We start from the raw sequence: 11133 nt of genomic DNA on the forward strand, positions 1-11133 counted from the left end.
AATCGATCTTATGTAAAATTTGGCGTGATCGTCATCTGCTTTACGGCAAGCAGTTGGCGACCACGTCACACTACATGCAAACCACCTCAAGGGCTCCAAAAGGCTCAAACTAATAAGACTTTGGGTACCTGATGTATAAATCAGGGGTGCACTGAGGTTGAACCTCATCTTTAACAAATAAAAGCTCTTTGGTGTACGGAGCTTGAACTTCGAAAGCTTGAACTTCAACTTTCGTGAAAAGAATCCAGGAGAAGTAACTGGCTTACGCCACCCACTTCTATAGACAGAGACACGTCGGTCTCGTCATCAATACAGACCCCCAAGCAGGATCCAGCAACAGAATGTTTGTGACTTCATTTAAGAAATCACGTATTCATTTGGGAGCACCATACTGTAATCTTCTTCTATTAAAACCAGCAATACATACAGAAGGTACCTTCATGTAATCGCGAAGTGTAGCTAGTCATCCCCTCCTCAAAGTCAAAAGTACTTTGATACTTTTGCAGACCTTTTGGAGCAGCTCACATCCGATCAACAATAAAGCGATCGGGTGAACAAGCAAACATGAAAGAGCGTTCTTCGCCTAAACGGCAAAAAAACGGCCCCAGAACTCTTTGACCTTTCCTCTGTTTTCAATTGAAATAGAGACAAGAGTTTTTTTATGAAACGTTTCTTTCGCTGGTATCGTATCAACAACCGTGATGTTCCGACCTAGCCCATCGCAGCGTCGGACATTTGTTCGCCTTGAGAACGAGAAAAAAATAAAACGTCTGGCCGAGCACAACCAAGCTCTGGTCGTCGTTGTGTTGCCTCTAGTAACACTACTATCGATTCTCGTAGCTGCGGACCACGTCGGGAACATCAGATTCTAAGGTCTGACAGGTTTTCACGTGTCCGAGCCCGATGGATGGCCGCGCCACCGAACTCTGTAGAGGCTTTGGTGGTTAAACTGTTTCTTTCCACGACGACGAGTCGATCGATCTTCGTGATCGAAAATCGTCTCAACCACCCAACGACGCTCTCCAAGTAAACGTAAAAACAATTGAGCGACTTTGGAAGTGAAAAAGCGCTCATCGCGGGCAAATTGAGGTATTGCAGCAGCATTGCTCGACATTTGAAGATCGCAGCGAGAGCCTTTCCAGCCTTATTGTAGAGTAGAACTCGAAACTCGACGTTCTGACTGATGGTATCGCCCAGTGCTCGACTTTGGAGCTCCGTTGTGAACTACGGTTTCAACAGATTCATGATGAACTTTTTCTACTCCGGAAGGACGAGAAATCTCATGAGATGGCTCACGGACACCTGTTGCACTCTGTTGAAGAGGCAGCTTTGATCTCGAGGAACTTCTTGGTGAGTACCATTCTCGTCTTTAAGCGTTGGAATCTGTAAGGAGCAATCCTTCGATATCCTAAAGCGCTTGTACGTCGAGAAGAATCTCCAGGGTGAAGAGTTGGTTGCTCTTCGTGGACAAATGGAGAAGCTTCATGATCAACTTGATCATCTATTAAAGGTAGAGTAGGATCGGCAGATCCACTCGTAGGATACGACTGTAGCCTACACGCATAAAATGTAGGACGTAGGCGCATGCATGTAGGGATGGCTGATGTATACGCATCACCATTGCATTTCACCACCTTGAACGGTCCTATGAATCTTGGTAAAAGCTTCCTGCTTTCCAAGTTGGACACTGCGTGTTCAGGCAGATTTGCCGTGTAAAGTAGTATAAGATCATTGACCTTATACCTTCTTGTTCTTCCTTCCGCTCTTTTCTGACTGTTCTTTTTGCAGATCCTGAGCTTTCGCAATTGCGTTTTGAGCAAACCGAGCACGGCTTGTCTTTTCGCAATAAAGTCATTGACGTGCTGTTCTTCACGACTTGTCATGTCGTCTAGATGTCTCATTGAGTCGAAATTCGCTTTCAATTCTGTGACAGCATTTAGGTCTGACGGTGACTCTATAGCCATAGTTCCTCCCCCACTTGAAGGTGGAAACTTCGTCTATTATGGAAGCAGCTATTCTACGATGAATACCATAGTTTACATAGAATGACGAATGGCCTGTCAAGACATACGTGGAGTTGTTCAACGAAACACTTACCAAGAGGGAGAAATTCATTCCACTCTTTGAACGAAGTAGCGTAACCACGCAGTACGTCTTCCAGGACTCGATTTACACGCTCCGTTTGACCGTTCGTTTCAAGGAGTGCCGCTGTTGACATGGACAATTTTGTGCCCAATAGTCCGGACAGTGCACGCCGAAATTATGACGTAAGAAATGTCACGGTCAGTCACGATCACAACAGTAAGGCCATGCCAGCGGAAAACAACGTATACAAAGACTTTAGCTGTCTTCTCGGCAGAGATCTTGTCCGAAACAGGCGCAAGATGAACCATCTTGCTGCATCGATCCACTAACACAAGGATGCCACTGCGTCCATGTGTGCCACGTGGAAGTCCGAATATGAAGTCCATACTTACAGACTTCCAGCTGTCAGTTGGCACTGCCAACGACCAAAGTGGTGCCTGTGCGGAACCCAATTATTTCACTCTTTGGCAAATCTCACAAGTTCTCACATTCTTGCGGACCCACTTATACATGTGTGGCGAATAGTGATCTCGCAAAAGACTGAGAAACGTTTTCTCACGTCCGATACGGCCACCCGAAGGGCAGTCATGGTACTCATATAAGAGACGATGACGTAGACCATCGTCATTTCGATCAACAACTCGTGCTGTATCCCCGTGTTCAACCGCAGAGTAAAACAATCCGTTGTGTACCCCAAAATGGTACGCAGTGAGGCATGATCTGTATAGATCGTATAGCGCTACTCTCCAAGCAAGTACACACGGAAGTTATTTAAATCATACTTCATTGCTAGAAGCTCTTTGTCATTAAGTGGATACGTCCGTTCCGCGGGCCGGAGCTGTCGCGACTGATACGAAACAACTCGTACTTGACCCTCATCATCGTGTTGCATCAACGCACAACCGATGGCATAAAAAACGCATAATAAAAAAGCTTGTCGTGATTTGCAATCGCAAGAACAGGAGCTTCTCTCAAGCTCTTTTTCACTTTGGCAAATACTGCCTGGTAATCTTTGACCATTCCCACTCAACGTTCTTCCTTAAAAGTCGTTAGGGGTTGCACCAACGCTGCATTATTGCGCGTGTATTTGTACATATAGCGGCCAAACCCAACCATTGTATCAGCTGTCTCACATTGTTTGGCACAGGCCAATCATTGATAGCTTTGACTTTCATCGGATCTACACAAACGCCATTCTTGCCCACAAAGCAGCCGAAAATGGGATCTTTGGTGCAAAGAAAATGCATGCTTTTTAAATTAGCTTAGAGTATAATCTCTCGCATAACTTGAAAAACATGACAAAGACGATCAAGATGAACATCGAGGTTAGACTTGTTATCTCACTATGAACGAATATGTCGTCAAAGTAACTCCCTGCAAAACCTTTCAATGAACGAAGAAGATTCGTGACCATTCTGTTGTAAGTCGCGAGAGCGTTTTTCAAACCTTGTGGCATCACTAACCATTCTCACAGCATACCGCTGGGGGTAATGTCTACAGTAAGTGGTGTATCACCTTTGCGCATTCGTATACGGTAAAACTCATCTTTCAGATCTATCGCACTGATTAGAGTATTGCCAACCATTCTATCAAGACTCATATCCTTGTGTGGTCTGGGCAGGTATGGTCGCATCGTTCAATGTATTGAAAGCGTGAACAATGGCTTAACCACCTGTGGCTTTATTCACACAGAAGGGTGGACTACAACTCTCATGCACACGACCAGCTTTCTGTCGCTGCGCAAAGAATTCGTCAATCGCAATGACTTGTTATTTCGGCGACGGCCACTTTTGTGTGATACAATACTTCGTTCCAGGAAGTATGTCAATCTCATGACGAATGCCTCTGTCAGATGGCAATTCGTCCGACACCTTGTCTGGGAATATATCAGCATATTGCTTGACAAGTTCATACACGAGATTTGTCCTTAGAGCCTCCCAAGACTGCTCATCAACCTTTCCTTCTGTGTCTTTTCATCAGATACTTCAGCAGTAATGATGTCATCGTCGATACTTTCTTCGACAATCGCTCATATTTGCGAAATTTTGCCTTTCGCCAGGCTACGCTTCAGCGCATTCTTGCTCTTCAATAGCAAGGAGAACAATTCTTTGACTCAATCTTAACGTGACGAGTAACATCGCCGTCACCTTCTTCGTTGTAGGTCACAACATTTATAAACTTGCTTGAAGTGGCTTGTTCTTGAACACTTCCTTCATCAAAACAGCTTGTATCTTGATCAGGGGCACGCGAAATGATGGACGAAAAACCCTTCTTGCTGGCCTTCTTATCCTTCTCTTGGGATGGGTCTTTGCCTCTGATCCCACTATTCTTCATACTACCATCGACAAATTGATTATAGGATTTGCGACTTTATCATCGGTGATAAAAATACCGGTATAAGTACCGGACTTAGGTATTATCGATAAGAAATAAGGGGACTTTAGTGTAGTAAGTACCGATACCACCGTTACAAATCGTGGTGTCTATCACTAACGAAGTCTGAAATCTCGGCATTAGTACCCGCCGTTAGAGACACTTTATAACTCGGGCTTGATAGTATTTATCGACCTTACGAAGCATTATTTGCATATTTGGTGGCTCAACGCATAGATACGAATTTCGGCAAGCTGAGTTTGTGCTCTTAGCCCTCTGACTGGCAAATGTTTGAAGTAAACTCAAAGCTGTTTGAATAACCAAACAAAAATCGCGGCTCTGTGATCAATATTATAAAAGCGTTAAGGATGAGGAAGGCGTGGTGTCCCCAATGAGGATGGTCGAAGTGACGTATCAAATTCTGACACACCACTTGCGCCTTCTCTACAGTGTGTGACAAGTCACATACGTCAACGATACGAAGGCAATTGTGACGCAGTAAGCCCCCCAACTTTTGGAGATTGTCTTGAGTCAGGATAGCACTTCCACTTCACCAAATACTCATTGTTTCCATGGCGAACACGTCAACCCACAGTCGCTTCACATATGAGGGGGCATTACCTTGCTCATCAAACGGTACCAGCATAGGACAACTCTAATGCGATTGGCTCCAAGAGATGTGTCGTCTTTACGTCTTTCCATCGTCGATAAAGAAAAGGGAAACTCTTGGATAGTTTACCTCAATAGTATGACGTAATTGTACGTGTGGACAAAAGTCGCACCGCACGTCCATATATGTCTTTCCGACGTCCTATCAAGATTAACATCAGAAACGATACTTTGAGGAGTTCATAACCCTATTGCTATTTTGAACCAAACCGTAGTTTATCTACAAAGGTCTGGCGAGACGTTTCATTATCTCCAAAAATATTTGGCTGCTCATAAGAACAGGATTGCAAATTGGTACTTGCGAAGTTAGGAATTGGCTGGTAGCTATATCTGCAGGATCATAGGATTGTTGCCAACCAGGATTTGAAGAAATAAGGTTCTGCTTCTGCATCATTATCGTGCTTTGTTCTTCTCGAAGTCAAATACGAAAAATGCCCCGGTCTAATGTCTACTTCACCAAAGCTTGTTAATTAGTGATAATGTCTTATTGGGCGACGTGCTTTATCACTTAGTGCGGATAATAAATGCGATAAAATGTCGTACTTCTGGTAGCTATCAATGCGAAAAATACTTTCCCTATGGAAGGTCATCTGCACAACCGCTGTTGCTCCAATTGCAATCGTATTTACTCCAAAGTCGTGCGTGACCTGAAGGATCAGAAATTACTCGCCAAGTGACATTCCGGTGCTGTTTTTCTCTCTGTTCGAGCAAAGTCTCATGCTCATCGGCGTATAAGGGCTCCTTCCTGAGCGCAGAAAATAACTTCTACTCATTTTGTACATCTTATCCGCAGGAGTCAACGTGGCTCTCGCGCTTTTAGATGTAAAGATGTCGTCCGCTTTATTCAATTCAGTTTATTAGTGATAGGCCGGACGTCGTCCTGTGGGCGTTGTAACACTCTCTGTCGTAAAGTAAGACATACAGTGCGCGTTTCGTTCAGAAAATCGAAGAGCGTTAGAAATGTCACAACCTTTGTGACGGCTCTCTCTATCGCTCAGTTAAGGCAAACGTTTCTGACCAAGACTCGGCGAGTTAATTTGACCGTTTCATTAGACAGCACTTCGGTCTCTTCACTGATAATAACAACAACCACGAAAGCGATTTCTCTTCAGTGGCTCGCTAGGTTTGTGGGTATGTAAGAACATCGTTTGATGCAAAGTAGGCTTGATAGAGTACGCAATGTAAGGTGCAATAGTGGGAGAAGAATGTCCGCTGCGGTGGGTGCGTATTGAACCTTCACTATTGCACATCGTCTTAAGTTTTCAATCGTGTCTGGTTTATATTTTGGAAGTGAAGAGGAAACGAGACATGATGTGTGTAACTTTAACTTAGCGCAAAAAAGGATGTCCTTGAGATACTTTGGTGGGTGGTCTCACGATGAACAGCACAACGGATACATTCAGTAAATATTCCCCACTTCCTAATTAAGTAAAGCAGTATTAATATATGTAGGTGCATGAGAAGCCCTTGGCTCCGCTCCTGTGTGGAGTGTGCGATCCCATTCTCTGCGCGTTTGTGAGTGTGAGCTCATAGAACCGAGGCCTTTCTAGTGCAAGGTGCACTGCAATTTTGATGATTGCTCCATTGTGTAACAAGTTGAAGATTGCTTCTCGCAATGGTGCAAAGGTAAATCCATTGTTTAAACACTCTATACCGTTGATATTGCTCAAATGAAAAATACCCAAACGAGGAGATGAAGAGCAATCTTCCCATTGGTTTATGACGAAGTACGTACCGGGTCATGGTAGACGAACACATTATACGCTTGTACAATCGTGCAAAACTCAGGACAGTAGTGATGAAAATCATAGAGCTCTGTAGCGAGAATATTCGTCGGACACGTGGAAGTTTAGTCTGATGTAATGCAAAAACATATACTTTTACTTTTAAAAATAGTAAACATATGTAGCAAGTAATAATAATTTTTAGCTCAAACTTGATTATATGTCATAACTGAATAAAAGAATAAAAGCGTGACTCGTTAGACTCTTAGTTCCGCTTGTGGATGGTGGAGTGTACAAACCCATCTTTTGTGCGCTAGTAACGCGGGCTCGTTGTGTCAAGCTTTATCTGTGCAAGGTGCACGGCGAACCCAAAGTATATGTTTAGCGAGAATTGCCCTTCCATATACCGCACTTACTTAGGAATACTTGGAATGGTTAGCACGCTTCACCACGAATTGCTTAATTCCAGCGAGCCATTGATTGACGTGGATGAGAAGGAAAAAGTGAAGTGACATTTATTATGGCCAATAAGCCTCAAATCTCCCCTGAACTACAATATGCTGGAAATCGGAGTTCGAGTTGTCAAGCACCAAATTTGTTTTCCCGAGCGTGGCTCGCGGCTGAACGTGGAGTGGCACGTAGCACACTGAGCGCTGCTCAAGCATTGGAGCAGTCACTGCATGCCAAGAGTGGCATGGTCGGCAAAGGCCGAGGCATCGAGGGCGAGGCCCTAATGATGTACGTGAAGTGGCAAGTAAATCACCGAGCACTACTCACGTTACGAAGCAGTTGCTGCATGCCAAGAGCGGCATGGTCGGACGAGGTCCGAGGCAACAAGGGGCAAGGCTCTTCTGATGCGAATGGAGTGGCACGATATCCACTGGACGAAGACTGCGGAGCTAATTGCTCTTCGTCGGATGTTGTTAATAACATCAGGGCTCCAGTGGAGCAGGAAGTGGGGCTAACACTGGACGGCACTGAGTGCGTGTTCCCGTTTTCTCGCCGAGATGTACAACCTTTGTCAATAGGCGACAGCAACGCCGTAGGCTAGCTGCAAGACGCTGTTTATCGTTCCTGGCTTAGGGTGTGTTTACCATAGATGATAGCGCACAGCTACATACCCTTGATATTGGTATGACGGGGGAAAAGACGGCGACGTCACCCCCGAGGCTATCCCCATGGTGAATGCTCTTCTTGAGCTTTGCAAGATGTCCTTCGAAGAGTTTGGCGGTGCCTTGAAGGCAGGCGATTTAGCCGAAATGGTCATTACACGACCGACCAAGGAGATTCACCTGTCGTTGCTTCTAGATGAAGCTGTTCTGGAGGACACCAAGAGGTATCTGAACCCACATATTGGATCTTCGATCCCGAAGAATCCCTCGGGTACGTACTTTCCTTTGGTAAAAGAACTCTAAGAGGTCGTCTTCAAAGACCCGCCGTTAGTCCTACCTCTAGAGCGAGGTGTGCGTCTAGAGATCGACCTGGTTCCGGGAACCAAATACTGTGTAACACGCCAATGGCTCCTGCCCAGAAAGCAGTATGAAGTCATTGACGTGCGAAGCACAACGCAGGAATGGTGCGTGAGAGTAAGTTTCCCCATTCGACACCCACATTTTGTGTTCGGAAGCCGAACGGCAAGTGGCCTATCATTCACGCTTATCATAACCTAAATGCTGTCACTATTCAGGCACAGACGCCGATTCTTTGAAAGGATATCCTCCAGAACAATATGGTTGGCTTTACAAAGTACAGCGCTTTCGACTAGGTCGATGGGTGTTACCAACTGATCATGAGAGCGAGTGATATTCCGCTGACAGCGGTGAGTACTCCGAGCGGGATGCTCTGAGAGTGGCTGGTGATGACCCAAAGGCTCTCAAATACACCAGTAATCGTCTTGTAACGCAATTGTTCAGGCCTCACCGGTCGTATGCCCAAACATACTTCGACGGCATCGTCGTCCACAGTCGTGCGGGGCACGGGAAGACAGGTGAGGAAAACCACATTGTCAATCTGAGAGCGGTGCTCGAGTGCATGCGCACAAATAAGCTGTATGCTTATGCCGATAAGTGCATCTTTGGCATAGAAGAAAACCCCTTTTAGGGTGCTTCATTGGAAAGCGTGGCCTTCGAGCGCATCCCGTTTAGGTTGTGGATTGACAAATCGAAAAGAACCAAAAGGACTGGCGCAAGGGCTTGACATCGCCAGCTACTTGCACAGGTATAGCGCAAATTATGCGGAAATGGCACGGCCACTGTCGAACCTCCTTAAGAAGGTTACGGACTGGTGTTGGGACACCGAACATAGTGAGGCTTTTCACAGGGTCAAAGACAGCCTCCCACATGCACCATTACTGACGTTGCCAGATTTCGATCGCTCTTTCACTGTTGGCTGTGACGCTTTGGACTTTGCTATCGGCTGTGCACTGCTGCAGATAGACGCCGAGAGGCGAGATCGGGTGATCGCATTCGAATCTTGCCAGCTCAAGGCTGCATAGAAGAACCACCCAATCCACGACAAGGAATTATTTGCAATGAAGTATGCACTTGTCAACTTCAGGGTGGACCTGCTTAGCTAGAAGACGTTTGTGATCTACACAGACCATGCGTCATTGCGCACTGCGACTCAGGCGCCTCACCTCTCGTAAATGATGACCAGGTGGCTCACATCCTTTGCAGAATATAACTTCGAGGTGAAGTATAGGCCCGAAAAGCAGATTTTTTCGGCTGATGCGTGACAACGCAGACTGGATTATGAGCTTGGTCATGCCACGACGGTGAAGATTTGATCAGCGCCAGCATACGCGGGTGATGGCATGTATGTGGCGTTGCTACAGGCTCTCGGGAGCAAGGAATTTGAAAACTCGGACAAGAAGTTGTCGTCGCGACTGCTTGCACGGTTGAACCGACATTCATTGAACATTGGAGTTCTGTATTATAGCACCGACTCAACGGATACGCCACGAATTGTGGTTCCTCAAGGTGAGGATTTGAAATACCGTATCTTTTATGGGGTCCACGACACTCAACTTAGTGGTCATCTCGGTCGTAAGAAGACTTGCGGCTCTATGACTTGCCACTACTGGTGGTCCAAGCTGAACAAATGGATGAGCACATATGTGAGCACGTGTGAGATATTTGTCAGCGCGTGAACCCCTCTCCGGATGCGGCGGCGCTGGCCAGTTTACCGGTATCCTTCGGGTGTTGGCAGTCCATGGATATGAAATTTGAGTTTGGCCTGCCAAAGGACTCGGCGGACAACACGGGTTTGGTGGTCTTTGTTGACCGTATAAGCAAGATGGTTCATTTTGCGGTAGTGCTGGACACCATTGACGGCGTGGGTACAGTGACGCTCATTGGCGATCATTCTTTCGACAGCATAGACTCTCGGAGTCAATTGTCTCTGATAGAGGCCCGCGCTTCACAGGGAAGGTTTGGTCTCCAATCTTCAGGGTGCTGAGCACCAAGTTGACTATGTCAACAGCGGACCTTTTGCAGACTGATGGTCAAACTTAGCGCGGAATCGCGTCGTTGAAGACGTTTCACAGCGTCTGCGCTGAGACGCCGAGGCACTGGAGCACTATGCTACACTCGTTGAGTTTTCTCTGTACAAAGTAGTGCATTTATCTACCAGCTACACGCCGTTCTACGTGAACTAGCTTGCTCATCCTCGTGTCCCGCTCACACCGCCATCCCATGGTTCAAGGCTTGGTCGGGGGAATAGCCGAACGGCTAGCTTATGTCAGCCCCCTCACTGTCCGTAAAGATGTCGATGACTTCCTGTCTACCAGAATGAGTGTCCTACGACACGTTCATGATGCGATGGCTGGAAGCCAAGACATGCAGATAGAATACATAGATGGGAGAAGTAGGAGAAACGATGAAAACTTTAAGGTCGGAGACCTGGTTTTACCAAATGCTAAAACCTTCCTACACATGCAGTCCCTGCTGTCTCTAAGACAAAGCTTTGCCCACTGTTTGATCTTGTGAAGTCGTGACCAAGCTCGGCCTAGCCATATCCGCTGAGCCTTCCGAGAAGGATGCGCACACACCCGGTGCTTTATTTGGACTTGCTTAAGCCGTTTGGGGATCCGGCGGAAGTGAACGCGGAAGGGTTGGTGCCGGGACGGCGCCAAAAGATGCTCGGCCACCCAGAAACTGAACCAGCAGCCAGTTATGAGCACGGTGTGCAACACTTTCCATTTCCAACGTCGCAAGGCGCTCCACCGTTGCACGAAGTGACGTATTTGCGTAGGAGTCGCTTCGACAGAGCGCGATAATCCTCA

Source organism: Plasmopara halstedii, assembly GCF_900000015.1.
Source record: "Plasmopara halstedii genome assembly, contig: Scaffold_555, whole genome shotgun sequence".
NCBI classification, from domain to species: Eukaryota; Oomycota; class Peronosporomycetes; order Peronosporales; family Peronosporaceae; genus Plasmopara; species Plasmopara halstedii.